The sequence below is a fragment of the Gossypium raimondii genome, chromosome 11 (assembly GCF_025698545.1).
Source record: "Gossypium raimondii isolate GPD5lz chromosome 11, ASM2569854v1, whole genome shotgun sequence".
NCBI lineage: Eukaryota > Viridiplantae > Streptophyta > Magnoliopsida > Malvales > Malvaceae > Gossypium > Gossypium raimondii.
In genome coordinates this window covers 9,458,065-9,474,656 of record NC_068575.1, presented here as the reverse complement: position 1 = coordinate 9,474,656, position 16,592 = coordinate 9,458,065, and positions in this window count along the sequence as shown.

The following is a 16,592-nucleotide window of genomic DNA, read 5'->3' as shown; positions in this document are numbered from 1 at the left end:
TAACCTATTTTTTCTATCACTTTGTATGGCCATTCCCAATTTGGATTCATTTTTCCTCATTGAGAAGCGGGTAGACTAGCATCGATATTTCTTAAGACAAGATCACGCACTTGGAACTGTTTATTTCTAACTTTGGAATTATAATAACGAGCTACCTGTTGGGGGGCGCACTGTATTTCTGACTTTTATTGTTTCTCTAAGTTCATCAATCAGATTGAGGTTGAGCTTGAGAGCCTTCTGATTAACATCCTCATCGAAGTGTTATGTTCTGTGTGACCTCAAACCAATTTCGATAAGGATTACAGCTTCTGTACCATAGATAAGAGAGAAAGCCATTTCTCCTGTTGTGTTGTGGGGTGTAGTTCGCAGGGTCTATAAAATTCTAGGCAGTTCTTCCAACCAAGCACCCTTAACTTCATCGAATTTTTTTCTTGATGGCTGTTAGGATTTTCTTGTTCATTTCTTCCGTTTGCCTTTTATTTTGTGGAATTTTCACTGAGCTTTGAGTTAGAGCTATTTGGAGGTCAGTATAAGTTTTTTTGAATTTTCCCTGAAATTGCATACCTTTATCTGTAATAATTGTGTGAGGTATCCCAAATCTGCAGACAATCGATTTCCATAGGAAAGACTATCTACTTTTTTGTGATGGTTGCCAAAGCTTCAACTTTGATCCACTTGGTAAAGTAGTCAACAACCACTACTATGAATTTCTATTGAGTTGTGACTATAGGAAATGGACCAAGGATATCAACTCCCCAAGTTGTGAATGGCTAAGGACCTGACATGGCTTGAAAGGGCTTCGCTGGCTGTCGTTGGACTTTGGCATAACTCTAACAGGAATCGCACATGCGAACCAACTGGTGTGTGTCTCCTTGGATTGTAGGCCAGTGGTACATTTGTTCGAAGATTTTCTGTTTGAGTGATTGATGGGCGTCGAAACCACCAAATATAAATTCCTATGACAAGATAAAATTAAATAACAATATAAAGTAGTAGGGTCGAATCCATAGGGACTGACTATCTAATTTTATCTTTTTCCATGACCAGAATAGTAGCCGCAGTCACAGTCGTGCCCACGACATATGCGTAGCAATGCTAAAAAATAAAAATTGGGGGGTTTAAATTGATAAAGATAATAAAATAAGGAAATGCGTAGTGTAATAAAATAAAAACAAAAACAGATTCAAAATTGCAAAAATAAATTTAAGAAAATAAAATAAATTGGTAAATAAAATATTTTAAAGCTTAGCCTTAGCCTCAGTTCACCTCAAACTTGAACTGATCCTTGAAAAGAAGTTTTTGCTTCCAACCAATAAGTTGGTTATAGCAATCGAAGATGCCTCAAACTACTAGCTTTTCTTCTTGTATTCTATTCTGGTACGACTTGCAAATCGATATTTCTAACCATGTGACATGTGCCCGTAATTTAAGACTTCGACAACTTTGCGATCTGAAAAGTCCAACTCGAATCAATGGCTTTAATCGTGTAGGTCGTTTTAATTCGATCTTTATCTCCATTGAGGGAGTCGAACTGGCTTTTCCCACCTGAATACGCCAATTTGTTCACGGAATTTTTGATACAGCACGGCCGACTCAACTTCCTAATTGTACACCAAACGATTCCAACCCAACATGCACTTTTTGAATTGAAGTTGAATCAACTTTAAGGGATGAATTTTTACTATCTCATATACTGGAGAGATAGCGAATATCATATTGCAAAGTATTTAGGGTGGGTTCATATCTCACGATTATTTTGTTAAAGCGGTAACCGGACTAAGGCTAAAAAGGGATTTAATTAATCATAAAAGGAATCATGCTTGAAGGTGTATAAAAATGGTTTAAATGAAATTGTGGAAAGTGAAAAGGGGAGAGGGCTTGAAAAGGAAATAAGCCAAAAACGTTGAAAGCAAAAAAAAAAAAATTGAAATGACATAATGAAAAGTGACGCAAGGAGGAAAAAAAATTAAGGAAATTGATTAATTCCAAAAGCTAAGTGTTTTTAATTGGCTGTAACCACTAGGTATTTATATACACTTTTAGTACTAAAATTTAGTTAGATTTTTCCTAAATATTATCACTAAATAAATCAAAATTTTAAAAATTAAATTTAAATTAAAGATTAAATTCAACCTTCAATCTTTATCCAATCACTTTTTTTTAAATCTTCAACCCTTCAATCTTTATTCGGTCAACTCTAAATCTTCAATCTTTCAATCAAGCCCTCCTCTTTGGCTTTTTTTTTTCAATTTAGCCCATTTTTGTATGAGTTTGAATTCAGCACACCAACTTCATTTCTGATAACAAGAACCCAAATTTAATAGCATTTTATCCGATAATTAACCAAAAACAAATATATTAAAAATACGAATTTATCTTGCTATCAAATTCCTCCTACTTAGCCAATGCTTGTCCTCAAGCATGATATCCACTAAAAATAACTTGTCAATCCTTTTCAAAATAAAACCCCCTTTCTTAGTCAAGCATATTGCAAATAATTAAGTGAATAAAAATTAAACAGTTGCTAACCTCAATCAATAAGCATTTTATAAAATCTCGAACAATATGTCAAATTCAACTATTTCACTAAATTTAGACTTAATTAAACATGCGAAATGATCATACTCAATATATACTTTATTTATATTTTTCATTTATTATTTATATATTATTTATTTTTTTATTTTTTTCAAACGTAGTCAAGTCTTTTGACGCAAAGTGAGATGACAACCCAAGCACCTTACTCCGGTTACTCAACCTTATATGTTCTCTTTATTTATTTATTTTTAACAAATTCGAGACATAATCAAACCTTTTAACACAAAATAGGATGACAACCCAAGCACGTCATCCTGATTACTCAATTTCATATGTCCCTAATTGATTTATTTCTCATTTTTCAAGGCAGCTTGGTTAGCGGAGTGTTACAAGTTTAGGCTCTTCACCAAACCTTTTGACACGAAATGAGATGACAACCCAAACACCTTATTTCGGTTACTCAACTTGATCACAATTTTGAATATTTGCTCTTAACCAAGCTATTAGCAAATTTATTTACTTATTTAAACGAGTACTTTCATTAGGTATGTTCAAAAAAGCCAACAATTTTCATGAAATATTGACTAAGGCATAACATTTTCAATTGTACAAAATATTCATTGATCAAGTAAGCAATAGTTATTCATGATTCACCCACTTATTTAAATAAACTAAACATAATAATTAGAGATTTATTTTCGAAACGAATTAAGAAGTTATTCTTAACAAAACACATGCAAAGAAGAAAGTATGGCAAGATCCTCCCCCTACTTAGCTCACATTGCCCATAATGTGCAAAAAGAATAATAAAAGTGGAGGGAAAGTGTACTCCCCGTGTATATTCAATGGGTCGGAGGACGGTGGAAGTGACCGCTTTGTAGTATGTTGAGAATGCTTAAGATGTTTCCTTCCATTGTGTCGATGCGAGCTTCAATACGATGAAGCCGCTCATCCATAGTAGTCGAATCACGTCTTCATCGAAAGAATTTAGTACTTCGAGTGGTTTGTGTACTTGGAGGAACAAAGTAAAATGAAGTAAGGGTGTCGACAAGCAAACCAATAGGATCTAAACAATATTCATCCAAAGGATCCATATTATAAGCATATGTAAATGATGAAAAATCAGCTCTAGATGGAAGTATATTTTTAGCTAAATGTGTGATGTAAGGGTCGAGTATGAGAGGCCGGTGAGTTATAGCATGAAAATTACATGCAGACGAATATCCCAAATTGATCTTAAAACCAGAATGCATGCATTGTAAGAAAAATAGCTCTGTCCTAGTTAAGATAGACGTAGAATCATTGTGGCCCAAATAATTAAAAGTGAGGAACCTATGAATGTACCTTAGGGTTGGTTCATGCACTAACAAAGCTTTGGAGGTCTTAGAATTGTAAGACTGGGATATTAAGTTAGTCAAAATAGAGTAAGCTGAATCGACATCAAAATCACTAGGTATCTCAAGAAAAGTAATATGGTACGAATTGGACTGAACATCGTCAAGGTCAACAGAATCCATAGCAATGTTAAAATTAGAAATAGACATAGAAAATGAATGACCAAGCAATCTGAATTTAATTACATTCGGGGTTTCAACAGTCCTATTTGTAGACATGTCAAAATTAAATATCGTATAAAATTTGAACACAAGTTCATAATGTGCAGCACAATAAATATTTGTGTATGATCCAACCAATAATAGTAAAATAATTAAACACCGACTTACGTATGTTAAGTGTATCAAGAGTAAAGTGAAAGATATATTTGCAGATTGGAATTGGTCAATGTTGAATTTCCTCGTATCTTGTTTGGTGTTTCAATGTTGTGAAATTTAGAAACCCTCGAAGTCTTTGTTCCAACGACATTGTATAGGTTCGACCCCGCTGACCGCATCTATTATTTTGAGGAGGCTGGTATTCATTTTTGACTGGACTGTGCGATAGACTCAGCATATTAGTAGCTTTAGTACTGCTGTTCGGGTTTGACTATGACCCTTCATTAGGCTGGTGTGATCTTGTATGTCGAGCACGAGCAGTGGACGCCCTTATTCATTGTGGAGTTGGTTGCTCACTTTGGTTCAGGAATGCTGTGTCATTGTTAGTCGAGGTGCTAGCTCCGTCTAAATGACTTGTAGAAAACATTAATAACAATAAACTAGATTTGTGGGTTCAGAACATTATACCTTGTGTCATTTGAATCATCGAGATGAACGTATGAACTTTCTATCTCAATCGGTGTCGAGTTTCTTTGTCGATGTTGACTCGCTCTAGTAACATGTATCGTGGTGGTGGTTCTAGAACTTCGTCGTCAAGGTCGATGACCGGTGGTGCTAAAAATCAGTTTCAGCCTCGGTTTAAAAGAATCGAGAAAATGTTGGCTGACTGGCATCTAGTACGAACCATGGTCCATTTTCGGGCTTTAGAGTCGACCGACGGTGATTTGTAGTGATTGTGGGCGACAGTAAACTGCGGTGGATGACGATGTATGGCGGTAAATGGTTGAAATGTCGTTGGTTAGTTTGGGTGCTTCTATGGGCGGCGGTTATGGGGTGAAAGCTAAGGTTTTGGGATTGTAAAGGTGGTGGTTGGGTTAGGGTGAAGAAGATGAAGTTTTTTAGGGGTTTTGTATAGGTTCGATGATGGGGGCTATGAACGGTGGTGATGTTGGCTTGCAAAAGGTGGTGTTCGACGGAAGGGGGTTAAGAATGGTGGTGGTGGCATAGATGGTGAGAGGTGGTGTTTTGAGGGGTTTATTCGACAATGGGGGGTGAGAAGAGGGACGATTTGAGGGATGGCGAAAAGGTCGTTAACAGTAAAGGGGTCAACGACGATAAAGGGGTGAACGACGACGACATTCGGGGTTAGGATTTCGGTAAAGAAGATGGGTAGAGAAGAATAGGGAAAGAAAAGGAAGGGAAATGTGGGGGTTTGAATTTTGGTTTTTTTTTTTTTCTCTTTTTTCTTTCTTTCTTCTTTTTGTTGGGGCTTGGGCTTGGGCTGGTTGTTGGCTTTTTCTCTCTCTTTTTGGTCAAGTTGGGCTCTTAAACTTTGGGTTAGGTCATGGGTTTATTTATCTGAGAAAGATGGATGAATTAATTCTGACCTCCTAAAACAATGTCTGTCTTTGTCCATACCTCTGGAAAATAACATGATCAAAATAATATTTTATTTAATACTCAAACTAAATTAGTATTTAAAATTAAAATAAATAAAAATAAATAAAAATAAATGTGAGTTACTTCTTATAAAGTGCTTTTGTTTAACGTCGTTAGCGCGACGACTTGAAAATTTTAATTGTTTGGCTCCTCGAAAAATATTTCCTCCACCACGTGTACTTGAAAATTGTAATGACCCGATAGCTAGGGGTGTCAAAAAGTGTAATTCCAGGACTCTGTAATCATAAACTGGACCCGTAAATGTTTTTGTTAAATACTTATGGAGTCATATTAGAGACGAATTAATTTTTGGATTGGTAAATCTCGTGAAATTCAGGGTTATTAAGGTACAGGGACTAAATCGCGTAAGAGTTAAAAATTGAATTATAGATTAAAACAAACTAAAGGGGCTAAAGTAGCAAAAATACCAGATGGTGACCGGCCATGTTTTAATGATTATGCATGTGTATTATATATATTATATTAAGTTATTATAATAATAATAGTTATATTTGTAACACCCCAAATTCGGTCTAAACGTTATGACCGAATCTGGAAATGTCACATTGTAGCACCCCTTACCTACATTCGACACCGGAATAGGGTACGGGCATTACCAGAACACATACACTTATAAACATGTTAAACCGAGTTATAAAATTTCATTCAAATTTAAACTCTTCAAATTTTTAACGTGCTTTTATAAATCTTCACGATATAACTTCAAAATACTATATTTGTAACAAATAGGGCTTCTGAGACCTAATACATACTCATGCAATTCAATATTTCATTTCCATTTCATTTAATTCACGATTCTCATGTTCACGATTCAATTCAATTTCTCAATCCAATATACATTTCAATACCACAATAATTCATTTAATTCAAATCATATCATTTGCAATTTCCATTTAATTCACGTACAATTCAATTTCATTAAGTTCAATACTAATACATATTTATCATTTAACTTAACATCTCCTTTTTGCACCATTTTACACTTCAAGCATGAACCTAGTATTTCATTTCCTTTCCACTCCCATTTCCTATGCATATCACACAAGATATAAATATTACACTCAACCATAGTCGCAAGCTAGTCTTTTTGAAGACTAACCACATAATAAACCATTTTAATAAAGATTACAAACTTTAAACTTTACCATCCTTTTATGATCACAAGCATATTTCCATCTAGACATTTACCATCTCAATGCATAATTTTATAAATTTAATGTGGCGTAATTCAGCCACAACTTGGCCAAAGCCTAAGCATACACACCAAACATGCTAGCCAAATAAACATATAGTATAAGCATTATAAGCATGGATAAGCACCACATTTATTTATGTATCAAACTTATCAACATGAGTTAATTCATAAACCATTTCTGACATTGCTACATACCAAATCATATACCAAGTATACCACATACACATACTATGAAACTTTATTTTCTCACATGAACTTTAACTATAACTAATAATGCACAATTATAAACATCATTTCTTTTCAATCGTTTATCGATTATAATCGAGCATATGGCCAATTATACACAAATCATTCATATGTTCTTCCAATTTTCCTCCTCCTCCTCTCCATTCCACATCCTTAATGTGTATAACACACTTAAATAACATTAACTACAATTTCACTATTCACTCACATGTATATTCAAAGCTGTCTATTCGAGTCAGAGTCACTAAATTATTTTTACCCGGAGCTACAAAACTCCAAATTAAGATCTGTAAATTTTCCCTAAAACTAGATTCGCATATATTCTTACCATAAAATTTTTAGAATTTTTGGTTTATTCAAATAGTACAGTTTATTCTTTAAAGTTTCCCCTGTTTCACTACTCAACAGTTCTAACTTCTCTTCACTAAAAAATAATTATCTCATTGTACAGAATTCAGATATTGTTTCCATTTGTTTCTCTTGAAAATAGATTCACTGAGGATTCTAAACATATAAATTTTATTCCATAATTTTTTTTTAAAATTTTTGACAATTTTCCAAAGTCAGAACAGGGGATTCCGAACTCATTCTGACTCTGTCTAACTAAACTTCAAATAACTCTTTTGCTTTCTCTATTTCTTTTATGTGAAAATAGACTCATTCAGCTTCAATTTAATATATTATTCAGCCTTTAATTCAATATCCACCATTTTTGGTGATTTTTCAAAGTCACACAACTGTTGCTGTCTAAACTATTTTATTGCTAAATGTACTCTTTCATAATTTCACTTTTTCACTTTCAATCACAATTCAATTCAAAATTCACTTTTCCTTTTTTAAGTCGATATTCAATTCAATTCCACACCTATATTCGTTATTCAATTACACTTAGTCAATGTCCCGATGAACACTTCGGAATAATAATAGATACTCGGTGGATTCTACACATAGCAACCACCTTATTAATCAATGATGTCCGGTGGATTCGTTATTCAAATATGTTATCTTAATTTATCATGCAACGAGCTTTCAATATTCGGATATTCAATTCATATATGAGGAGTTTTTCAAGTGTTTGTAATTTTTCGTAATGACGTACCTTGCAGCTTTGCATTGTAGCTTCATGAGCTCTTTCTTGTTTCGACTGTCTTGTTCACCTTGGAGTGTGTGGATTATTGGCGTGGTCTAGATTTCCTCCTAAGTCGTATATAGTACTTGGGGTTCATTGTAGCTCGGGGTTTCCCTGTGCTGAAGTAGGATTTTCCCATTTGTTGGATAATGACTGAGGAAGCTATCTTTGACAAGGTATCAGTACGAGTCTTGAGAGCTGTTTGATTTGAGCTTTATCGAATCCTGTGAGTAGATGAGTTGCCATTGTATGATATTTTTTAGCACTGTTTCCTTTACATTGTAGTCGCCATTATCTACTTTTCCGCCTACTACAAATTTGTATGGACAATTAGATCTTTTGCCCTTAGTTGGTGAGCTAATTGCAGTCCTAATATTAAGGCTTAATACTCGGCAATGTTATTCGATGTCTGGAACCCAAATGATAATCCGTACTACCACTCGTTCCCACTGGGGTCGACTATGAGCATTTCTGCCTCTGATCCTGTTTTGGATGCAGAGCCTTCAACATAAACTAGCCAACCTTTTGGATTTTCAATTGCATGTGCACTTTTTTTGGGGGGCGGGTTAACTATTAAACGGTGTTCAGAAAATGAAAAAGTAATTTTAGTGTGAAATATGGAACACATGGTGTCTCAACACAAAATATAACTTATTGAATCATTAGCATGTCATGCTTCATCATAAAATATAACAGATCAAGTTGTTATCATTCTTCAAAGTTCATAATGTACAAATTTTATAAGACATACAATATCCAACATTTCAAATCATAGCCCACATTACTTGTGGCGTCGATAGTTCTTTCGAAGGAATATTCCACTATGAAATCAGCCAACACTTGTCCCTTTATCACTGTTTGCGGGGCGAAGTCTATCCCGTATTTAGCGAGCTCGATACTCCACTTCGTTACCTTCTAAAGTGTCTACCTTGGATAATACTTTTTTTATAGGCTGATTGGTGGCCACCGTAACCAGGTGGGCTTGGAAGTACAGTCGTAGCTTGTTTGCTACAGCAATCAGAGCATAGATGTAATTTTCTATTTTAGAGTACCTTAGTTCACCATTTTGGAACACTTTACTGATGTAATATATTGGGAACTGGTGGACACCCTCTGACTTGACTAATACTGCTGCTACTGTCTTCTTCAAGGTAGCCAAGTAGATATAAAGTGTTTTTCCTACCTGAGACAATTTCAATAGTGGAGGGGAGGTGAGGTATAGCTTCAGTTTGTAGAAGGCAACTTGACACTCTTTTGTTCATGAGAAGAAAGTTCTTAAAGCTTTTAAAGAATGAGAGGCACTTGTTTGCCATTCTCGAGATAAACTTGTTCAGTGCTACCACTCTTCCCATGAGATGTTGTATGTTTTTTATGGTCTGTGGAGGGGACATTTTCATGATTACTCAGATATTTTCTTGGTTTACCTTTATTCCCTTTTCCAAAATCATAAAACCTAAGAACTTGACAGCTCGCACCCCAAAAGCACACTTCTTTGGTTTCAGTTTCATGCTGTGAGTTCTTGGGACTGCGAATGTCTCTGATAGGCTTCACACATGCTTCCTCTTGGGCTCGCTCTTTACTAGCATGTCATCGACATAGACCTCGAGGACGTGACCTATCTGGTTTTTGAATATCTTATTTATCAGCCTTTGATAGGTTACTCCAACATTTTTGAGGCCAAAGAGCATGAATCGATAGCAAAAGATTCATTCTTCAATGATGAAAACCATCTTTTCTTGGTTGCTCTAGTCCAACATAATCTAATTGTACCTCGAGAAGGCATCCATGAAGCTCATAATTTTCTGGCCTATAGAGACGTCAATCAGTCAGTCAATCGAGGGTAAGGGAAAACTATCCTTTAGGCATGCTTTATTGAGGCTGGTGAAGTCGATACACATTCTCCATATACCATTTGCTTTTTTCACCATTACAACATTTCAAACCCAATCTAGACATTTCACTTCTCTAATGAACTTTGTGGAGAGCAGCTTAGCGAATTCCTGCCTCACTGCTTCTATTACTTGTGGTGCGAACTTCCTTCTTTTCTGCTTTACTAAGTTTGCCTTTGGGAGCTCATTCAGCTTGTGGACAATCACCTAGGGGTTTAGGCTTGGCATGTCTATCACAGACTAGGCAAAAATGTCCATATTTTTCCTCAAGCATTTGACCAACATGTTCTTTTCTTTTTCTGCCAATGTTGAAGAGATTTTAACGGTTCACTTTTCGTTGTCGTAAAATAGTTGCAGAGTCTCAATATGCTCGGTAGCTTTGGGTTTTTTTCTCCTGTGCTTATCTCTTCTGTCCAGACTATCCAAATCCAGAGCTTGGCTCACTAACTGAGCCCCTTGTGAACCCTATCTTTCAACCATGGGCTCTTTCATTTGCTTGAAGAATAGCATGCGACATTGCCTTGTAGTGCCCTGATCAGATCGCAGGAATTTAACCCATTCTTCATCAAGAACTTGATTTTCATACAAAATGTTGCAATCACCATTCTCGCCATCCTCATTATTGGCCTTCTAAAGATGGCGTCGTATGACATTGGATAGTCTACCACATAAAACTTAACATAGCCTATGCCAGTGTGCTCGGCATCTCTTGGGGGTGACTGGGAGGTTGATTGAACCTTTCACATTGACTGGATGTTCACAAAACTATATAATGGGCTAGTTCTTGATAACGCTAGCTCCTTCAATCCTATTATTTAGTATGCTTCCCAAGACAACACCTCTACTACATTTCCACTGTCAATAAGTATTCTCTTTACCTCAAAACCCGTGAACTGGTTTTGAGACTACTATCTGGTTATTTTTTTTTCGTCGCAGACAAACTCTTCATTGTAGCCACCAAACTTAACACTCCATCTTTCTTGTTGACGTGGTATATTGGGGGCACTAACTAACATCACACTTCTTATGTGCACCATTCTTTTTGTGTTGGAAACTAACCATTCACCATCTGTCCTGACGATCACATAGATGGTGCCCCAAACCTTTTTCTTGCCTCTGAGGTCATCGCACGAGCTTTGGCCCTGTAGTGAACCACTCTGATTTACTTTTTTTTATGAGCTCACCATTACAAAATGTGTTTTCAATGGTATTTTTTAGCATGAAACAATCTTCAGTCTTGTGTCCTATATCATCATGGAAAACACATCGATATCTCGAGTTCACCCTTCTCCCCATGCTCCTCATCGGAGTTGGCTTTGGTAAGATATTGAGGCTCTTCACCTGGTTAAGGATGTAAATGTACGTGGCATTCAGGGGGTATAAGCCTCAAATCTCTCTTGGGGGCATATCTTCTGGAGTGCTTTTGGTGGGGTCTCTACTAGGTTATCGGGGTATCACTTTAGGTCTGACTTCTTTATGGCCTGTCGTGTCTCACTCACAACGACTGACCAGGGTGTCCCTATTGGCTGCTAGGTCCCTCTCTATTCTGGAACTACCTATCTTTCCTTTAAAATGTGGAACATGATGCTCTCTTGATTTCTTCTGCTTTTGTAAACTTATGAGCTCGCTCAAACAAATTAGTTAGACTCTACGGTCTGTTATCTGTAAAGGAATATTGTACATGGTTGTTCTACATTCCCATGATGAAGGCATTTATGGCCCACTAGTCCTTTAAATTTTTTGTGTTTATGGTTTTTGGATGGAACCTATTTGTGTAATCCTAGAGAGACTCGCCTTCCCTTTACTACATCAGCATCAGACCTATAGACGTATTCATGGTTTTCCTATAAGCTCTGAATCTTCCCAAGAATATTTGACCCGACTTTGAGAAGTTTCAAATCGAACTTTGTGGGAAGGAGAGGTATCAGTCCTTAGGACTCCCCTTAAATATTGTGGAAAAATCTTTACACATCGCCACGCCTAATGCTCCCAACACGTTCATATAGTCATCGTATTACATTAAGTGAGCTCGTGGGTCTCTTCTTCTTTCAAACATATCTTTTGGGACGTTAAAGTTGCGTGGTAAGCTTACTACTGTGGTTTCGAGGGAATGAGGGTTAGTAGAGCAGAATAACTAGTCCATGTTTTGTGATACAAGGTGTATTGTTTACACGTCTCTTAGTAACTTGTCTATTTTTTGCCATTCTTTCACCGGGGCTTCATCTTATGTGTCCACATTGCTCTTAGAGCTGGAGTTATTAGCCTACACCTTCCTTTACAACTCCTCATTCTGCTTTAGCAACTCTTGTTAGAAAGCCTGTTGTTTTGCAAATCGTGCCTCATTGGTGGCCATTTGGTCCCTTATGAATTTTATTTGCTCCTAAAGGCTAGGAATTGCTGCGGGGGAGCTTATTGGAGGAGAATGAGTGGCAACCCTTTTCTGGTGAAGAGGTTCAAATCCAAAGGAACAGAGACTCTTCGATAAATTGCTTTGTCAAAGTTTTCATGTCTGTCGGTGAGCCATCTAGTGAACAAGTCCACGTCATTATGTTGAGTGCCGAAGCTCGACGCCTCAACCTATCCTGACGATAAGGTGAAGGGGAAATTTTCACTTGGGTGAGCCATTTTCTGCGAAAAGTGAAGAAAACTTAATCAAACTTGAAAAATTTTGATGATCAAAAGTTTGTCCACGCTCACCGCACCAATGGTTGAGTAATATTTATCTCGTCTCTTATTGACATGAGTATTCAAGTATTTATACATGTTATTACAAGTACTATTATAGCTCATGATATGACCCCATTATTTTGTCTTGACTCCGCTACCTCTAGTACTGAGATTCTCTATCCCTAGTATTGACATTCTTTGCGAACTTCAAGTCTACTGGGCATGTGTCTACAGAGCATGTGGTTCTTTTTACTTTTAGGGCTAGTATTCTGGACGAGCTCTATACTTATTAGACACGTGTCTGGATGGCTTGTAAAGTACGTGGTCCTTTTTGCAAGTTCCTTAGGTATATGCAAAGCGAGATTGTGACCTTCCTTAGCCCACAAGTTGGGTTTGTAACCTTATCTTGAGAGCTGGTTTTGCGGGCTGTACCTGCGATCCTGCCCTGTGATGTAACAACCTATTTTCAGTGGTGTTGGAAACAGTGGTTTTGAAACCACGATTCAATGAGAGAATACATATTTTAATATAAATTTAAAGTCTATGAGATTATATTAGGGTTGTATTAAAGTTTTGTAAACAAAATTTAAAGTTTAAATGGTTAATTAGGTAAAAAAAGACTAAATCGTAAAAGTTGCAAAAGTGAGTTTCTATTAGTTAAAAGGGCTATGTAAAGGAAAGTTAATGCACTTATATGGTAGTTATACCATAATTAATTTAGTGTATAATTGATTGTACCATGAATGCTTAGCTAGGTTTCTGTCAAGCTTCATTTCACCTTGCATGGTATGTATTCAAGCCCCGTTTTTAGTGATTTTTATGTTTTTGAACTCGTTTTAGCTTAAACTACTTAGCCTAGGGGTTAATTTGCAAAATTTTTAAAATTTAAAGAACTGAAAATGAAATTTATGTGTTTGTAAAGTTATTTGATATATCATTAATTTTGGTTGTTAAACAAACTTATTTTGTTGAGTGGTTTTGATGAATTTAGAGTTTAGGATTAAAAATTTAAATGGTAAATTTCATAAATATTGAGTGAAATAAGCTTAAATAGATACCATGTATTTTGTAAAATGCATACCATGGTAAACAAACTTGTCTTGTTTAGTGAATTGTGAAAAAGTTAAAATAAGAGGGTAATTTTGTAATTTTATGATATTGTGAATTCTTGATTGAATTGAATACTTGAAGTTATTTGAAGTACTTAATTGAATTAATTTATCTATTTAGATCAAGATAAACAACAACCAGACTTAAATCAGGGAAAAGCTAAAACTTTGGAGTTGACTTCAATTCGGCTATTGTAACCATAATTATTAAAGTAAGTTCGAATGAATTATAACCGTATTGATGATAGTTGAATGGATTATCCACTATACTGTGTTTGTTTAAAACAAACTTGAATATTCATATATCAAAAGTAATTGACGGATAAATAGTCCTATTTGAACCTTAAGAATTTTTAGGATATGAATGACATGTTATTAGAGATTTCATATTTTGGGAGCTGGTCTTGAATGTCTTACTAATGGCTGAGGTCTTGCATTTTTTGCGCATACTCCACAGCTCGTGTGAGTAGCATCGTGTAGCTAATATTCTGACCCACATCTTGTGTGCGCAGGCTCTTTTCACAACTCGTGTGAGCACTATTGAAAAGGAAAGGTTACGATTATATGAAAAGGGACATTATGTGTGAGCATATTTGAGTATCCAATGCAATTCTAGATGGTTCAACGAGTATGCAAAGGTTAAAGGCAAGTTATGTATACAATTGGACAATGGTGCCTTGGAATGGCATATTGGTTAGATGAAATAAGATATTTGAAATGGTATGTTTATAAGTGTTTGAAAGGTGTTTATGTCGTTTGAATGTATGTACAAATGGAATGTTTGATTTGGTATGTTTTAGTCTTGTAATGGCTTGATTTCAGGGTCAAATTATGGAACACACACCCTGAGACACGGGCTGTCACACGGCTTGGTTACACGACTGTGTGTCACTTGTTATTTTTGATATAAATTTCACACGGCCTAAGACACGGCCTTGTGTATCTAGTTAGTGTGTTACACGGCTTAGCAAATGGCCTGTGACACAACCATGTGTCACAAGTCAGAGAGTTACACGGTCTAACACGTGACCTACGACATGGCCGTGTAACCTAACTCAGTGAGTTACACGATTTGAGACATGGGCTGATACATGGCTATGTGTCCCTTTGTTTGATTGTTACACGGTCTAGGCTATGTCACACGGCCGTGTGACCCCTGTTTTCAAATTTTGTAACTTTTTCCCAAATATTCTAATTTGTTTTTATTTAGTCCCAGGTCATCCCCAAACTAATTTTAGGGCCTCGAAGGCTGGATTTAAGGCCCAAATGTACATGTATACTAGGGTTTTATAAGTTTTAAGTGATCATTTTTAAATGACATTATTGATATGTTTTGAAATTAAAGTGTTCGAAATTGTATGGTAATGCTCTGTAACCCTAATCTAATGACGGAGATAGGTCAAGGGTGTTATATGTGAGCTCGCGCAAGGTTCCTACAAGCTAGGTTTGTAGCCTTGCGTTGCGAGCTGGTTCACCTTGTTGTTTTCTCTTGGTTGGGTCATGAGTTGGAAGCTCAAATCATTTCTAGGATTAGGGTCTCAGGTTATTGACATATAACAAATACCTATCTTTTAATTTATAAGTCTGACTTATTTAGTGACTAGAACTGTGTTGAAAATCTAATTCTGTTGGCTGATAAGATCGAAAACAAAAAAATAGGAAATAGAGAAAAGAGATAGAGAAGAAGAATAAAAGAGAGAAAAGAAACTGATGAATTTGTGTGTATAATAGTTTTCATAACCTCCAAGGTATTTTACACCGAATATATAGGAAAAATAAAAGAATTGTTGTTTGAAAATTAGTTATAATGAATGGTAAGACTAATTGTACGGATGCACTTTCAAAATGCTTTGTTTCATTAAAACCTCGTTGTGCACTGTTTCATTAAGTCCTCTCCTAAACGCATTGTTTATCTTTTCTAGCCAAAGTTCCTTTATTTTAATTTTGAATCGTATCAAATACCTCGTTCTGGAAATGATCCTTGACCTTAAGGATTGATATGAGGAAAGGCATCCTTCAGTTGTTGCAATGACTCCCATATAGCATTCTCTGGGAAAGAATTAGCTCATTCCACCAGAACTTCTGTGGCTTCAATGTTGCATTGTTTCACCATTCGTCGATCCAAAATTCTAGTAAGCTCTTTAGCCCGAACACCATGAGTATCTATTATTAAGAAGGTAGCCTGGATTTGTGCTACTCTCACATTTTTCTTGAGTTGGGGAACATGGAAAGTGGGGTGCACTTGGGAACCATGGGGTAGTTTTAATCTGTAGGCTACATTTCCCACCTTTTTTTTTACCATAAAAGGGCCAAAGAACTTGGGAGAGAGCTTCTGGTTCAACAGTCCGAATGTGTGTTGGAAATATGGTTGGAGTTTTAAATACACTAGATCCCCTATTTCAAATTGCCTGTTTGTCCTATGCTTATCAGTTTGCTGCTTCATCCTACCTTGGGCTCTTTTAAATGGAACTATAGGAATTTTCTGGTAGCCTCTCTATGCTGCAAGCTCTTATTCACAGTGACCACGAGTGATGTCCCAACTAAGGATGACATATGTTAAGGGGGAGGTTGCCCATACCAAACCTTCATATTGGGTAATTTGTATGGCTGAGTGGAAAGTGGAGTTCTACCACCACTTATCTAGAG